This window comes from Triticum aestivum, chromosome 1B, assembly GCF_018294505.1.
Source record: "Triticum aestivum cultivar Chinese Spring chromosome 1B, IWGSC CS RefSeq v2.1, whole genome shotgun sequence".
In the NCBI taxonomy this organism is placed as follows: Eukaryota; Viridiplantae; Streptophyta; class Magnoliopsida; order Poales; family Poaceae; genus Triticum; species Triticum aestivum.
In genome coordinates, this window is record NC_057795.1 from 31,816,728 (window position 1) to 31,833,604 (window position 16,877).

Genomic DNA, 16,877 nt, shown 5'->3' on the forward strand with positions numbered 1-16,877 from the left:
TGTTGTGTTACAAGTGTACACCTTGCAGCCTACAGTTTGAAGTTTTTTTCAACTCCTTGTATTTTTGCTTTTGGGTACATGCTTGGTTTTGTTTTATTTATTTATTTCAATGCCAAGAAGCATGTGAATAGGGTTTCCCGTGTCTTAGTAAGGAGAGGAGAGGCTTTGCTTTCAATACGATGGTAGCCATTAACCTTGATCCAGTAAACTTAGATCAGCGCCTAAATCATCATTTGCATATAATTAAACAGTACCATTGACTGTATTTATATTATCTATGATTGGTACTAAAATTTATATACATCATGGAAGTTTGTTCTCCTGTGTACCGTCTATTGCAATATCACCTTTTCATATAGTTCTGCTGTTTTGAATTGGGTGCAGTTAATTTTCATAGAGATATTCTGACATTGTTCTGCATGGCAGGGCCTAAACTGCGGGAACCAAAATCCTGGAAACATACAGTTCCTTCACTGCGCAAGTGCGAGTCTGAGTAGAGATACAGATATCACTGGAATTAATTTTTGCATCTTGAATTCCACCACTTTGGTGAGCGTAAAAGTCTAAAAGATCAGCGTAGTTAGTTTTTGTATGTTTGTCTTTGCTTGAGCTGACTGTGTGAACTGCTAACAGGGTTGCTCCTGCACATGCAAATGATCAGCATAATAGGTAACTGGCCTCTTCAAGAGAATCTTCAGTGTGATGTTTTCCTGTTCGGTAAGCTGTGATGAAAATAAGCCTCGAAGACCTGAAAGGCTGAAGCTTGGACAACGTGAATCCCAAGTTACAGAACTGGAGAGACCCTTTCTTGGGCTGAAGCCAATTACTTTGTGCAGAACAAGTGTGTCCTTGAACATGACATGTCTGAGTTAGTAAGTACACTTGCAGTCAGTCATTGTGCTGCCGAGCCATTTGTTTTCAGGATGTGCAAGTTTGATGTGCTAAAAGATTGCTTTGTTGTGTTGCTCTTTCTTGGGCTGAATCAACCCATATTGCAAGATTGCTCCTCTGTCTGGAACTAACATTCTTTAACCATCCTCAACCCCTCAAGATCTCATGTTCATGATCGACCTCTGAACTTAACTGAAGTATAGACACCATTCTCTGAAGGAAAGCTACAGTCTATCTGAACGCTCTGCTTTTCGCACCATCCTGAGCTTTTAAGTCCATCTGATCACCATCCCATGGCGGAGGTTGCAATTTATCGCTTCACTTGTAAGTCAAGTCAGTCCTCCTGGATCGTTGATCGTTCCATCCGACGGCTCCCTGCACCATGCCCGTCGCTATTGCTCTCTCAACGATGGTTGTCTTCTTCTCTTTACATCACTGCATTCCCTGGTTACCTCTTGTAAGGCTAAAAAAGCCAGAGATATGGTGTCCGAGACTCGTCTATCTTGTATTTGGGTTATACCCTAGCTGCCACTGTTTGTGGGTCAGGCAAAGGCAATCCTCTTTGAGTGAGATATCCTAGTCAATTTCCTTGCTAAGTCCCACATTCAGTCTACCGTTCATCTCTGAATTCCTCCCAGTCATCTGAACTAGCCATCTTCAAGGGGATCTTCAGTGTGGAGCTCTTTTGTTTTCCTGTTTCCAAAGTTGCAGAACTGGAGCAAGAAGCTCGTACTGAAACCGGTTCAGTATGTGCAGAACAAACAAGCATATCATCGCACAAATCATATATGAGTATCATGTCCACTGGAACTTTGCTTGTGGCATGTGCACAGTTAATTCAGATAGCGACTTACCCTGCAAATAAAAATTTCAGATAGCGGCTTGAGTATGTGTGTTTTTGCTAGTCTTATGATAAAGATTTTGACGCAAATACAAAAGACTATTTGTCGAGGCTGATGTGTGAATGGGTCAAATGGGGCTCAAATCTACGCTTCAGAGCTATATAAAATAATATATGCATTTAAGCTGTGATTTGCGCTGCTTCGGTAGATGTACCATGTTCAAATTACCAGCGCCTCTCAGGATGTACATACAGTACTACATGATTGTAGAGTACAAAAAACAGTATGCAATTATGTGCTGGCGGGCCGCCACTCGTTGTGTACTGGTGGGAGTACGTACAGTCCACTACTGTAATACGTACTCTTTCCCATTTCAAATCTCCTTTTGACATATCGTGTACCTGTAGAGTAGAACACGATTGGGTGATAAATTAACTACTGGAACGATTTTGTGTGGCAGACATCTGTTTTTGTATACGTGTGCTTTTGTCGGTCTTATGATAAAAATTGTAATGCAAATTAAAGATTGGTTCTGGAAGCTCTGAATGGGCGAATGTGTGAAATGAAGCTCAATCCTACGCTTCAGAGCTCTATATATGATAGGAGTATATACAATCAAGCTGCCTGGCCCTGTTCAAATTACCGGTGCCTTTCAGCAGGAGGTACATACAGTACTACATGATTTCAGAATTCAGAGTACAAAACACCCCAAAGACAGAGGAAGCACCAGGGTTGATCTCTAGACAGAAATGACATGGACAAACTACACAAGCATAGATTGCCCGCTATTCCTAATTTTCACTGAAACTTGCTTCGAACCATTTACGAGCATCCATCGACTCCAAACTTCACAAGGCCAAAAAAAAAAAAAGAAATCCTTCTCATTTTCAAAAACAGAAAAAAGAGAATCCTTAGTAGTAAGAATTTATTCAGCATTATGCGGAAGAACATGCTTAACTGGAATTCACCAGGAACATCACTGAAACTTTGCAAAAATTTCAGAAGACAGCCGATGTCCCTATATATGAACTGAAGAAATTATTTATTTATGGATGTATGAAGCTTTGTTCGGCATCAGCTCAGGATGATTTAGAGTTGCATACACTCCTATTTCTGTGTATAAGCCATTGTGATGGGCTGGAGTCGCTGACTGTTTGACATGCCTATCATTACTGAAAACACTACATCTTTATTTTCGATAATTTGGTAAGAAGACAATACAGCATGGAAGTATGCTCTGTTCTGTAGTGTGTTCACAATTCTTCTTGATATTTATTGCAATTATCATCTATTTATATAGTTACTTCTGTTCTTTTGACTTGTATGCAGTCAAGTTTCATAAAGATATCCGGACACCGTTTTCCATGTACAACAGAGCCTAAACCTAACCCTTGTGTTCGGTGACCTGCCTTTTTTATTCATGTACTGAATAGAGATATGGATACAATGTACTTATGTTTGTGCAATTTGTTAGTGTACCTTCAGTTTTGCAACTTTGATGTGCTAAAACCTAGATTTGTTATGTTGGTCTTTCTTGGGCTGAATGAGCGCAAATTCCTTGCAGGATTGCTCCTCTGTCAGGAACCCTAAACCCTAAACCCTAAACCTTAACCCTAAACCCTAAATCCTAAAGCCTAAAGCCTAAACCTAAATCCTAAACCCTAACCCTAAGCTCCTCTGTCAGGAATCAACATTTTGTAACCATCCTCAACTCCTGAAGATCTGTTGTTCGTGATCGACCTTTGAACTTAAATGAGGAATAGACACCAATCTCTGATGAAAAGCGACGGTCTATCTGTACACTCTGCCTTTCGCTCCTTCGAGTGCACATCAGATCACCATCCGACGGCCGAGGCTGCTACCTATGGCTTCACTTTTAAGTCAAGTCAGTCCTCCTGGATCGTTGATTGTTCCGTCCGATCGCTCCCGCGCCATGCCTGTCGTTGTGGCTCTCTCCACGGTGGATGCCTTCTTCTTCTTCATTTCATGCTTACCTCTTGTAAGGCTAAAAAAAACCCAGAGATATGGTGCCCGAGACTCCTCTATCTTGTATTTGGGTTATCCCCTGGCCGCCAGTGTTCATGGATCAGGCAAAGCATTCCTCTTTGAGTTCTGTTCATCTCTGAATTCCTCCCACATTCCTCTGAACTAGCTAGGACATGGCATCCTCCTCCTCCACATACAAATGGTCATCATGCCTAAAAATAGCCATCTTCAAGGGAATCTTCAGTGTGGAGTCCTTCTATTTTCCTGTTCTGTAAACTCTGGTAGAAATAGGCTGCTCGAAGATCGGAAGCTTGGAGAAGATGAACTCCAAATTGCAGAGTGAAGCTTGTGCTGAAACCTTTTCACTTTGTGTATGACTGCGTGTTCTGTTTTTGCCAGTCTTATGATAAAGATTTCAGAGTACAAGAAAGAGCAGGGGAAATTTGCTTCTGAGCAGGTGCTGTGCCATAGCTCCCATCATCTTGTTCTGCTACAAACTAGAGGTAAGATATCCCGGGGAAGAAATGACATGGACAACCATGGTAAGCTCTCTCCCTCACGTTCTTCTTCAGCTCCAACAGGCAGGAGTGTCCCCATAACGCAGACTGTTGTCCAACCATTTACAAGAGTCCATCGCCTGCCATTCCTAAACAGCCACACAATCACGGCTCGAGCGGCCCTTTCAACACCCCCATGATGAGTAGATCTTGCGGGGATATAATGGGGGAAACATGTATGACTGGAATGCAGGAATTTATGAGAAGCTTTGCAGCTAATTCAGGGCGCAACCGATTTCCTAGTTCACACCGCCGCCCATGGAACCATTTACTTGCTTTTATGCATTTTGCGCCCAAACAACATAATCAAATCCTTCTTTTATTTCAGAAAGAAAATAAAATCGGTAATGCGTACTAATGATTTTATTCATCACAATACGTGAAGAGCATCCATAGCTGAAACTTTGCAACAATTTCAGGAAACAATTTCTTTAGGTATAAAATTCGGCACTGAAGCGGCACGCCGGCCAAGAGTGCCGCCCGCACCGCTTCCAGGTGCACGCGACGTCTCCCCGCATTCAAACGGCACGAGTCCGTCCACCCCCTACATTTAACGTCGGTCCACCCCCTACATTTAACATACATGGTTGCCGAGGAACCTACTCCGGCGACACCCATCCGCCCATCTGCCATCCACCATCAAAGACCTTGAAGCCTGGCCGGCCCTCCGCCCGCTATTTAAAACCGAGGCATGGAACACAGTCGCATCCATCCACCGTCTTTTGCTATCTATCTCCTCTCCGCACCGCACCCGCCATCCCCTCCTTGAGCTCCAAAGCCTTATGGGACAGCCTCCCGTACGAACAAAAGTAGTAGATCGTCGCCGTTGCGGTGGCTGGCAACCCGCCAGACGGACGATCTCACCGAAGGCTGGCGAGGTGGACGCGGCAATGGCAGAGGCCGGCGCCACCGTACGTGCCGACAAATGCCGACATCACCATGTGCGAGGCCCGTACTCACAACACTGACATGGTTCTAGAGGAGCGGGAGGCCGCGTTCCCGCTGACGAGGATGTGAGGTGAACGGGCAGGAGGCGTTGCTCCAGTCCTACCACACCTCCCGCCACCGCTGGCGCTTTGGCCGGTATCAGGCAGATTTAGGAGCCGCTTACAAGGAGATAGACGAGGCGACGGATGAATTCATGTGCCCGATGATGACGACGTCGAGGAGGTTGGCAGCTATATGACGACGGCATGATGAGGAGATGGCTACCACAGTTACACCCATATCCCCCACTGTTTTACCTCTTGGAACAGTTGCTAGAGCTCAGATACGCCAATTAAATTATCAGGTACTTTCATTTCTTGGTAATGTTTCTAATGTTCATGAGAATATGATGCTGCCTAACTTAGATACATTTGTGTTGCTTGTAATTGAAGGGCCTAGCACGGACAAGAAGGTTGAACATTGGAGCATGGTCAAGCACGGAGATGAAGGTGCGTGCGAAGAGAACAAGAACGGAGGTTCAAGCGGAGATTTGCGAACTTTGAAGCCACCATGATGACATACAAGATGGTGGACGAAATATACATGATGGCCTTTCATAAATTTCGTCCATAGCTTATTATTGGTGTTGTGCCACCTTATTTTAGGCCAGGCACATGTAATCTATTTTTAGAGTCCATATTGTAGGAAAAACGACTTAGGAGGTGTTTTAGTCCCACCTTGCCAAGGGTGGACAAAATTCCCTCTCTTTTCCATATAAATATAGCCCTTAAGGCATTGTTTAGACTTGGTTTATTTAGTTAAAAGTTAGCCATCACTGCAACTGCATGTACTTCGTTTGTGTCCAACGACCAGATTGCTTTATCATATTCTTGCTTGTTCTTCGATTGCATGCAGGAATAAACCTTCGTGGTCAGGCTGATCGTGCTTCCGACATCATCAGTAACCTCAGGAGATTGATTTAGCGATTGCTAAGGCGCAACGTCGTGCACGTTTGTAGTCGGATCGTGAAAGTCGACTCCACCAAATCGATAGTTATCATCTCATCGAAAGATCGGGACGCCCCGCATCTATCACGGCGGCACGACGGCGATGATGACAAGTTCGCAGGCGCCGCCAACAGTTTCATGGGGATGACTCCAACAATAGAGAGAAGGGGTAAGGACGAGGCTAGATATTGCTAGGGGCAAGTGTGACACAGAGATTTTATGAGTTTGGACCCCTCTCTCGTAAGAGATAACAACCTACATTTCAAGATCTAGTTTTTTTCTTCTTTCTTGTGTCTGACTAATTACAATTAAATGTGAACGGTAATCCACTTCTGAGCCCGGCTCAGTTGCACCCACCCTAACCAAAAAAATCAAATCAAATACTAGAAAAATTAAAAAAAAAACATATTTTTTTGTGTAGTAGATAATTTGATGCGTGAGGTTCGCTTCAATTTTCAAATCATTTGGACATCTGAGCAGCCCTCGGCAAAAACGACAAATTTGGGGACTATATAAATGTTTACTGTTCAAGCACTGTTCTGATCCGATTTGTCTTTTTTGCTGAGAGATGCTCAGATGTCCAAATGATCTACAAATTGAAGAGAACCTCACGCATCAATTTATCTACCACACAAAAAAATTGGATTTTTTGATTTTTTTCTAGTATTTATTTTGAATTTTTTTTCTGATCGGGTGCAGATGATACTAGGCACCGAAACGCCGCACTCAAATATGAACCCATTTCTAGAAGCTAAGGGGCGACTTATATAAAGTACTCCAAATGGGACTAAAGGGGTTGAGGCGGACGTGGAGTTTCTACACCCAGGAGCAAATGCTCCTGGTGTGAATAGTAAAATAAAAAATAAAAAAAATGTCAAAAAATTCTGAATTTTTTGTGTGGCATACTTATACAAATGTTTGTTGTGCACGTAAAATTTCATCGCGAAATCACATTAGTGGAAGGTGTGGTAAAAAAAACAAAATCATTGCTCTGAAAATGTTACTTACAAAAGCATTTTGGAGCTCTGATTTTGTTTTTTTCGGCACGACTTACACGAATGTGATTTATTGATTAAATTTTTCATGCACAAGAAACACTTGTGAAAGTATGTCATAAAAAAAATTCAGAATTTTTTGAATTTTTTTCTATTTTTTTGATTTTACTGTTCACACCAAGAGCATTTGCTCCTGGGTGTAGAATGGTACTTTCGGGTTGAGGCTTTAGTCCCTGTTGGTGGCTCCAACCGAGGCTAAAGGTTAGACCTTTAGTGCCGGTTGGAGAAGCCAACCAGGACTAAAGGGGTTTTGACAGTTTTTCTTTCTTTCTGTTTTTAGTTTCTGTTTTAAATTTCTTATATCTTTTAGGATATTTGATGTTTTTGAGTGATTCTTTTTGCACTAGATTCAAAAATTTCTCTAGTTTCTGTTCGTGCCATTAGTTTTCAAATTTGAATGATTTAAATTTTAATTTATTCAAATTTGCTTCATATCCTAGATTGTGAATAACTTGAGTTTAAAAATAGTTTTTTATTTAATTCTTTTTCATCCTATTCACATGTTAGATTGTTGTCACAGGAAGCTTTATTTCGTTATTTTAGAATGGTTAAAGTTAGGATTTTAATTAAAACAATATTGTTTTGCTTATATAGTTGCTTTAGTCATTTAATTGTTGTTTTTAATTATTGTTAGTTTGCTCTTTCTGTAGATTTTAACATGTTGAAGTATGCTTCTGTTAGACAATAGTAGATAAATTTTTATAATTAATTAATATTAATTTTGCTACTATTTTGTATTAATAGTTGTTTAGCCTTTAATTATAGTTGATAGAATTAATTTTGCTACTGTTTGGTATTATCAATGATTCCAGATCAGGCACTTGTGCTTTGCCAAACATAGAAAGCTCATTAGTTCTCATCCTAATTGAAGCAATTGATTCTAGCATATGAGAAGTAATTTTAAAATTTAATTTTATTTATAAATAAATAAATTATGTCATATTTGGATTCCTCACATTTTTTTGATAATAATGGATATATTATTTGTCAAATTTCAATTTACAGATTTAAAGATATAAATGACAAAAAAGAATAATATAATATTATTACTTATTTATTTTCATTGAAATTCAATATTATTATTACTTATTTTATTTTAATAATTGTTCGGAATTCAAAAAATAAAATCATGTGACATCAAGACCTAAGGGTTACACTAGTAGAAAAACAACCTTTAGTGCCAGTTCGTAAGGACCGACACTAAAAGGGTGGGGACTAAAGCCCCCCCCCTCTTTAATCCCGGTTCAGCACGAATCGACACTAATGGCCGACCACGTGGCACGAGCCCGCGTCGGGGCTGGGTGACCTTTAGTCCCGGTTGGTGATTTATTTTTCCTTTTAATTTTGTGTTTTCCATTTAATTCTTTGTCATTTGAAACATATTTTACCCTCCTACATATTGTACACGTTATGCATATATATAAATAGAATTTCTCGTAGAACCGATCATATATATATCATCGACTTTCTCGCACAACCATTCACGCGCGCGCGCGTGCACACACACATACAAGTTGGTATATAAAATTTCTCCTACAATTTGTGTGCAGATCATTACATGGAGGTATTACTTCCGTAGCGGGTAATGAAATTCTCCTTTGGAATTTATGACCTGGTCGAGCAAAAATCCCACTATTTTCTCTTGAATCGCTCTTACGCGATTCTCTGGTAGGAGCTGATCCTGCATGTCCTTCATCTTTAAAGAAGATCAATATGTATGTATTAGTTGTGTGGGTATATATTAGATAATGATATAAAAATTGTGAATAGTGTTCTGGCAAACGTACTAATTGCTCTCTATCAGTTCTTCTCCTTTCACACGTCATCATGCGAATATTTTCGCGAACGAAGTATGCACATAAATCAGTCTCCGACGCCGGTTTCAGGGCCTTTAATTGAACAGAATTCAATCAGATAATAATTTAATCAAGCATGCTAATGGTATTGAAAGTAGAATTAAAGAGATGTTAGCTAGCTAACTAGTACAACTTAATTAATTACCTTGGGTCGATATCATTTCAGATTTGTTTCCATGGGCCATCAACCTATTTGATGAACTTTTCCCAAGCCCTGCCCACCGAAAAAGAAAATGAATAAAGAAGTTATTAATTAGTTGATATCAGGAAATGACGAACTGCTAATCATAGATCATATATGTATAATAATCATGTCAAAAACATAAGACATCTTCATATGCATTTAGTCATTGCTAAATTTAGGAACATGCATGTTGTCTTCTTTATCTAGATTCTTGGATCACGAGAAGGCTTGCTGATATTTCAGGGATTTTAGCTGAGACATAATCTTTGGGAGTTAATTTCTCTCTGTTTCTTGGATCACCAGAAGGTTTGCTGATATGTGAGGAAATTTCATATATAAATTGATGGGATTAGGTGTATAGAATTGAGGTCCTACTTTTGATTTGCTAACGAACATATGGTTTGATTAATGAGAAGGATTAACTAGATGACTACTCTAGCTCCTGACGTACATATGGTTTGTTTGGTCACCGATCTATTCCTATCGTGCCTGGTCCGGAACATCGCTGGAAGGTTGTGTAATAGTTCTTCTACCGAGGATGAAAGCCTGCTTGGCCAGGGCACTTAGTCATCTTGATTAGGCATACCAGGAGTTTGATTTTGAGTGCCTAAATGTGTGCGCGGAACTGTGACAATAACTTGGATGATGATCGGCAGAAACAACAGCGCATCTAAGTTGATGTTGTAGCCGGTCGCGGAGATGCACCGCCTGCCATCTCCAATACCGACCCTTCACTTGTCTAATACGCCAACACTATGTCCACTCGTTGCCGAGACGAGATCCACTATCATCATGTAGTTGTTTCGGTAGCCGAAAAGAATTCGGTCTTTTCTGAATGAATCACCTCGAACTCAAGTTTCCAATGTATCCCATTTCTAAATGAAGTCCCAGTCAACCGCCGGTACTATACATCGCCCGGCAATTTTGGCACTTCCCATAACTTGTTTGTATTGTATGCGGTTGTCTTGCACACATATGTTGTAGTTTCAAGCATTGCTTCTGCTGTATGAGAAAGCTAGTTATTTATAGATATATAGTGTAAGTTGAAACTTCATTGCGTCACCAAGCTTCACGTGTCTAGCTATTAATTTTCTTCCTTCAAGTGCAGTCATGGTTGTCGAGGTAATAACATCTGTAAAGTGCCTCCAGTATGTGCAAACCTTGACATGTTACAATTTGGGACCCATCAATGTTATGAAAATAGGGTTCTCAAACTTAGAAACAAAACTAATATTCCAAGGTGCTTCTCTGTCCATTCCCTGCATGTGAAGCCTTTTTATCCTTGACAAGCTTGATTTTCCTTCGAAATATGCTGCTACAATGTGGGTGCTCTTATAGGCCTACATTTCAGCTGCCTAGCTTGAATGGTTTTGGCTAAAAGAGAAAAAGAACAATATTTGTTGTTGAACAATCACAATCTTCTCAGGGTTTATTAATTTTCACATTGGATGCCCACAATCTACGTCGGACCAAACATGTGTATAAATCAACAAAATGTTTAAATCCAAAAGATTGTGGAAATATCAATTCATCATTTACACCGATCATCACAGACACAAAAATAATTCCTTTGGTTTTATTCTGGATGATTTCTTGTTTGGTTTAATTGTTCACGGTAATATACAATAATAACTAGATGTCTCTATAAAAGGATCCGGTGGGGGTGAATAAGGATGTTCTTCTTTCTAATCGTGTATTCTTCCTTGTGTTTTGTATTACATCAAAGTTGATGCATCAGATATAGAAACACAACACCTACCGCACCCATGGACACATCGCAACTAGCATTACATCACCAGAATGTCTCATCGATCGCATAGTAATACATTAGCCATTGCATTGCCTGATAACATTCATGAGCAGAGCATTAGCCATTGCATCACCATACTACTCGTTGGAATGCTGGTATATGCAATGCCGTGAATGGGCAGGCTAGATAGAATGGTTTCCACTATTCCATGGCTCGGCTTCGACCACCATACTACCGCGCGTCACCTCGCTCATCATCATCGTCGTTCTTGGTGGTGGCATGCCTTGCTGGCAGTACAGCTTGGCAGTGGTCTGCGACAACTATCATTGTGGAGGTGGAGGCCGATGGACAACAGGGAGTTGATGGGTGGTTGTCGGGCCTCGCCATGCTTGTACCACATATGTTGCATCACCTCAGCACCACAATATGTAGTCGCACCCACAACGAAGAATGCAGGTTCATTAAATAAGATTTGATTCGAATCTGTAATAATTAAGAGACAAGTTGGTGAAATTAGTAGTAGATTCGTTACTGCACTATGGCGATGTGGCACTCGTTGTCAGAAGCATGACCATGATGATTGATCCAGTCGGTGGTACTGCTGCAAATCCACGAGAGGGTACGCATCCTACATGCAAAACAGTTGGGTGGTATAACATGGACTACCTAACAAGTATGAGTACCAACTAGAGAAACACGATCCTTTTTTCCCACATCAGAGTGCATCCCAGGATTGGTCTATAGCTCTTCGTAGGTCTAGGCCTCTCGTGCCCGCAACAGATCGCCACGAGCACCCCGCCTAGATCGCCAACAACCTGGTCGTACACTTTGTTCGCACACGAACACGTCACCGTGTACCTCCAACGCCGAGGGTGATGCACCGCAGCTCACGTCGAAGGAGACCCGTCCGGAAGCACGGTATGCAAGCAATCCGGCGGGTGCTTTTCAGGACCCGAAACCCCACGCGCCCGGGAGGGACCCCGCCTGGACGCGCAGCAGCTATGGGTTGCCCTGTGTCGGGTCGCTCGCCCCTAGAGCCTCCAGGATCACTGCCCTTCAACACGAAGAACGAACGAAGAACGAGAGAGAAAGAACCAGGGAGAGATGTAAAACTAGGGTAAAAATTAGATGGGTTTTGCGATTGTGTGTTGTCATTCAATCAGCCGTCACCCCTTAGGTATAGAAGATGCGGCTGGACTTCCCGTGCAAGGAAAAGGCTTGGAATCACGTCCAAAACCCTAGTCAAATTCGGATTGGTTTTGTCCGAACTTTCCAAGACTGTTCGGTTTAAATTGGCTGTACTTTGGGGTTAATTTTTAAGGTGGTAAGTGGTCTTGGTTGGAAATGAGCCCAAAAGCAATCTTGACCGTTTCGACGACACGAACAACTTTCATGTTGAATGGTTTTTGATCAGAGGTCATCTTGAGGGTCAAATCTGTCGCGCAAAACAGATTGTTCCCTCGCACTACCCATCAGACATGCGTCTGGTGGTGCGCGCCACATGTCGCCTCGTGACAGGGCTGCACTCCAATTGCTCTAACTTTTGCATACGAACCCGGGTATGGATGATTGTTATATTAAAACCGATCGCTTCGACGATACGAAGACAATGCCTGTAGAATGTTTTTCCATATGAGGCCGTCTTGGGGGCGTAATCAGCCGAATAGTGTTCTGAATACAAAATCTCAGTATTTCGAACACAACTTCGGCCTTCGAGATGAGATCGGATGGAGATGGCCCAAACTTGAAAGTTTTTCATATGGACAATACAAAACTCTTTCATGTAGATCAGTTCTCCATTTGAGGCCATATTAATTAAGTTATTGACCATGCCAAAATCGGGTGTCAACACATGCCCCCCTATTTTTCGGCAAACTTGTGTGCCGAAAAGTAACTTGCACGATGTTTTTTCTAAGGACGATGTCAACACTCCATCGGCCATTTATTTTTCTCAGGATGATAATTATGTATTGACTATGTTTATGCTTAGGGCGATAATTGTATATCGGCCATTGATTTTAACTTTTGGTTCACATCATACCTAGTAACCGATTACCACCAATTGGCTTTAAAGAGATGGGAATGAACCCGTTCCTTGTAGCACTAAGGAAATCAAACTCCGAGAGGTCACGCCCTGTTAAGCAAGTAACATCGGGATGATTCCAATCCACCGATGTATCGGCCAAAGCAACATAAGCCAAATTATCCGCGTGAATGATTTCTACCTCATTATCGATCCATTGTATTAAAAATTGATGAATGGTAGATGGCACACATTGGTTAGCATGAACCCAATCGTGACCTAATATAACATTATAGTTACCTTGTACCTTGGCGATGAAGAATGTGGTGGCCAAAATTTTGCTTCCCACGGCGAGTTCCATGCACATCACACCTTTGGCCTCTGTCTTTTCTTTACCTCGAATCCATTAAGTATCATATTGGTCTTCATCAATGCATCATCATCTAACCCCAACTTTTTGAAGACCGAGTAGGGCATAAGATTTACCACAGCACCACCATCAACTAGCATCCTAGCAACCGGCGATCCGTTGACACTAGTAGAAATTGGAGCTTTAAAACCGATTCGTAAGGGCCTTTAGTGCTGATTCTGCAACCGGCACTAAAGGATGGAGACTAAAGCCCCCCCCCCCCTTTAGTACCGGTTCGTCACGAACCTCCACTAAAGGCCCACCACGTGGCGTGAGATCGCGCCGTGGTATGGGGGACCTTTAGTACCTGTTGGTGTTACCAACCGGTAATAAAGGTATTTTTTTAAAAAAAATATTTGATTTTTTTTCGATTTTCAATTTTCTAAATTATTTGATAATTTAGTCTCTAATCACCCCTCTTAACTGCTCAAGTGTGGATCACTCATTCCAAATCGTCTAACTTCCCGGCCGGTCACCCATCCTCTCACTCCCCCATCCTGAGCACGCTTAACTTCGGAGTTCTATTCCCCCTACTTTCCAAGTGTGTACTTGTTGTTTTCCTGACAAATGTAAGTTGTCAATCCTATTAACCCTCAGCGGTTTAGCTTGAGCATTAGGTCACACGTTTCACTGTTTGAGTTTGGAACTATTATTCTAAAATACAGTTAGTAACACTAATATTTCTTGAATAAGTTTGACCACAATTTGACCATAGTTTGACCACAGTTTGACCATAGTTTGACCAGATTTGACCAAAATTCAAAAAATTGATATAATTATTTAGTAACACTAATATTCTTGAATAATTATGTAGCAACGTTAATACTTCTTGAATAAGTAGTTTGACCATAGGTTGACTAGATTTAACCAAAATTTAAAAAAACTGAAATTTGACAATATCTTTTTTTCCTTTTGGAATATGAGGATTCTAATAAATTTCAAACAGGCCATAGGCCGTCTAAATCGGAAGCGGATTTTCATGCTGAATTTTTTGATATATTATACGTTTTTTTCCGACATCATATGCAAAAGTTATAGCCGTTTTACATTTTCCCTACACTTTTTGCAAAACATGTCCAAATTTAAGTTTTTTAATTTTCCTAACTAGTAGATGTAGTAATATAACTACATCTCGAAGAATTTTATTTTTTGAATTTTTTATCATTTTCTTTTGTATTTTTCAAAACTGAAATGGCGATACCAGGGGGTAGAGTTTAAAATTTGCATACGATTCGTGGGGGGGGGATAGAGTTTGTGTCTCCAACCGGGACTATATGTCAAACCCCTTTATTACCGGTTCATGGCACGAACCGATACTAAAGGTTAGCCGTCTAGTACCGGTTTGTGCCACGAACCGGTACTAAAGGTTAGCCGTTTAGTACCGATTTGTGCCACGAACCGGTACTAAAGGTGATCGCGGGCCACCGGCCTGACGCCAGCCTGCCACCACCCCTTTAGTACCGGTTCGTGGCACGAACCGGTAGTAAAGGTTCAAAACGAACCGGCATTAATGCATAGCCGTTCGAACCGGCACTAATGGTACCATTAGTACTGGGCCAAAATCGAACCGGGACTAATCTGTCTCACATTAGGTCCTTTTTCTACTAGTGTAATATTACCTTTGAGGTACAATGGCTTCAGGTGTTTCACCGGTTCTCTTGGCTTCTCGAAAATAGCATTCTTCGGACCAAAATTCAGCTGGGCTGCCTCCCCTTCTTCCCGAACCGTCTTAGATTCATAATCCACCATCTCGTCTTCATCTCCCAATGTGTATATTGGGTTTAAAGATTCCTCAATTGAAGGGGATGTTTCAGGTAGTGTGGACGATGTAATAGGGGTCGCATCATTCACTTTTGGTGGTGAAGGTGTTGCTGCAGCTAATGTAGAAGCATCTGTATTTTGTTTTTGTTTAGATCTCCACACTTATGTTTGTGAGTGCTATGGGCCGAATTTCACTAAACAATTCGTCCATTTGACTCTCCTCTTTGTGTTCTACCTTCTCGTGGTTCCTCATGTGTTGTAATCTCCATTTCATGGTCTTAGTTAAAACGGGAGGACATCACTTAGGTTGAGTATATTTGGGATCCCTTGGTTTGGCTTTGCTTGTGCTCGCCTCATGATCATCAACCATGGAACCCTGCTGAACAATAACAATATCACCATTAGAAGTAGCCAGATTACCAACTACGGGCTTTTTGATCTCCTTTTGCTTGTCGCATCCTGCACTACTAGGAAAAGGGCTATAGACGATATGGACAGTAATGGCGCATCAGACATGTGGTGCGCCACTACTATATACTAATGGCGCACCATGTGTTGGTGCGCCACTAGTAACAATTTTTTTTATTTTTTTTCAAAACTAGTAATAGCGCACCAGGGGACAGTGCGCCATTACTAGTTAAACTAGTAATGGTGCACCACATCCACGGTGCGCCACTAGTATTTTTTTCATTTTTTTTCAAAACTAGTAATGGCGCACCAGGGGATAGTGCGCCATTACTAGTTAAACTAGTAATGGCGCACCACACCCACGGTGCGCCACTAGTAATTTTTTGTCAATTCTTTTTTTTTTTTTTTCAAAACTAGTAATGGCGCACCGTGTGTGTAGTGCGCCATTACTAGTTAAACTAGTAATGGCACACCACTCCCACGGTGCGCCATTACTGACTTGGCCCAAAAATTCCACCGAATGCACCCCCCCCCCCCAAGTGGACCGCCTTTTCAGTTTACAAAAAATAAAAGAAAATGATGGAAATGTCAAAAAAAAAAAATACAATAAGTTTCCCATGTGATATGTGGTCTAGTTGTTGGAAAAATTTACAAATATGAAGTTCGACTTTATTTGCAAAATCTCTGGAATTTGTAAAATGGGCATAACTTTTGCATATGAACTCGGATTAAAATGTTTTTTATATGAAAAATCATCTACTTGAATAGTTACATCCGAATTTAACAAGGGGGGACCCCATTAAACATTTTCAAAATCCTCAAAAACCTAACAGAACAAAAGTTATGGGGCTTTCAAGATCTAGAGGCAAAAAAAATCAAAAAATTTCAAACTTACTAGTGGCGCACCTAGCGCACCGTTTGCTAGGTGCGCCACTAGTAACAGAAAAAAAATTGGTTTTGAATTATTTTTTTGGAATTTGTTTTAAAAATATGTTACGTAATATGACCGGGAAGTTTGAAATATTTTTCAAAATTTCATCATACTCATGAACATGAACAAAGTCCTAGACATCAACAAGGTTTAATAGATTGATATGATAGATATATCACCAAGTGCCTGTGAAGTGAGGTGGTGCTGAGGTTGGATAGAACTGCGAAGTTAAGCGTGCTCGGGCTGGAGTAGTGTGAGGATGGGTGACCTTCCGGTAAGTTTGACCACTT

The 16,877-nt window shown here is 41.2% G+C and overlaps 1 protein-coding gene across 1 annotated transcript in view; it reads left to right on the forward strand.

Annotated features, from left to right (window-relative positions):
* Positions 1 to 1,000, forward strand: part of LOC123105318 (putative disease resistance protein RGA3) — a 76,644-nt gene extending 75,644 nt beyond the window's left edge. The window contains exons 2-3 of the mRNA XM_044527364.1: positions 427 to 549; positions 634 to 1,000. The gene's annotated coding sequence lies outside the window, so the exon portion shown is untranslated. The remainder of the gene's footprint in view (positions 1 to 426; positions 550 to 633) is intronic.
* The last annotated feature ends 15,877 nt before the right edge of the window (positions 1,001 to 16,877 follow it).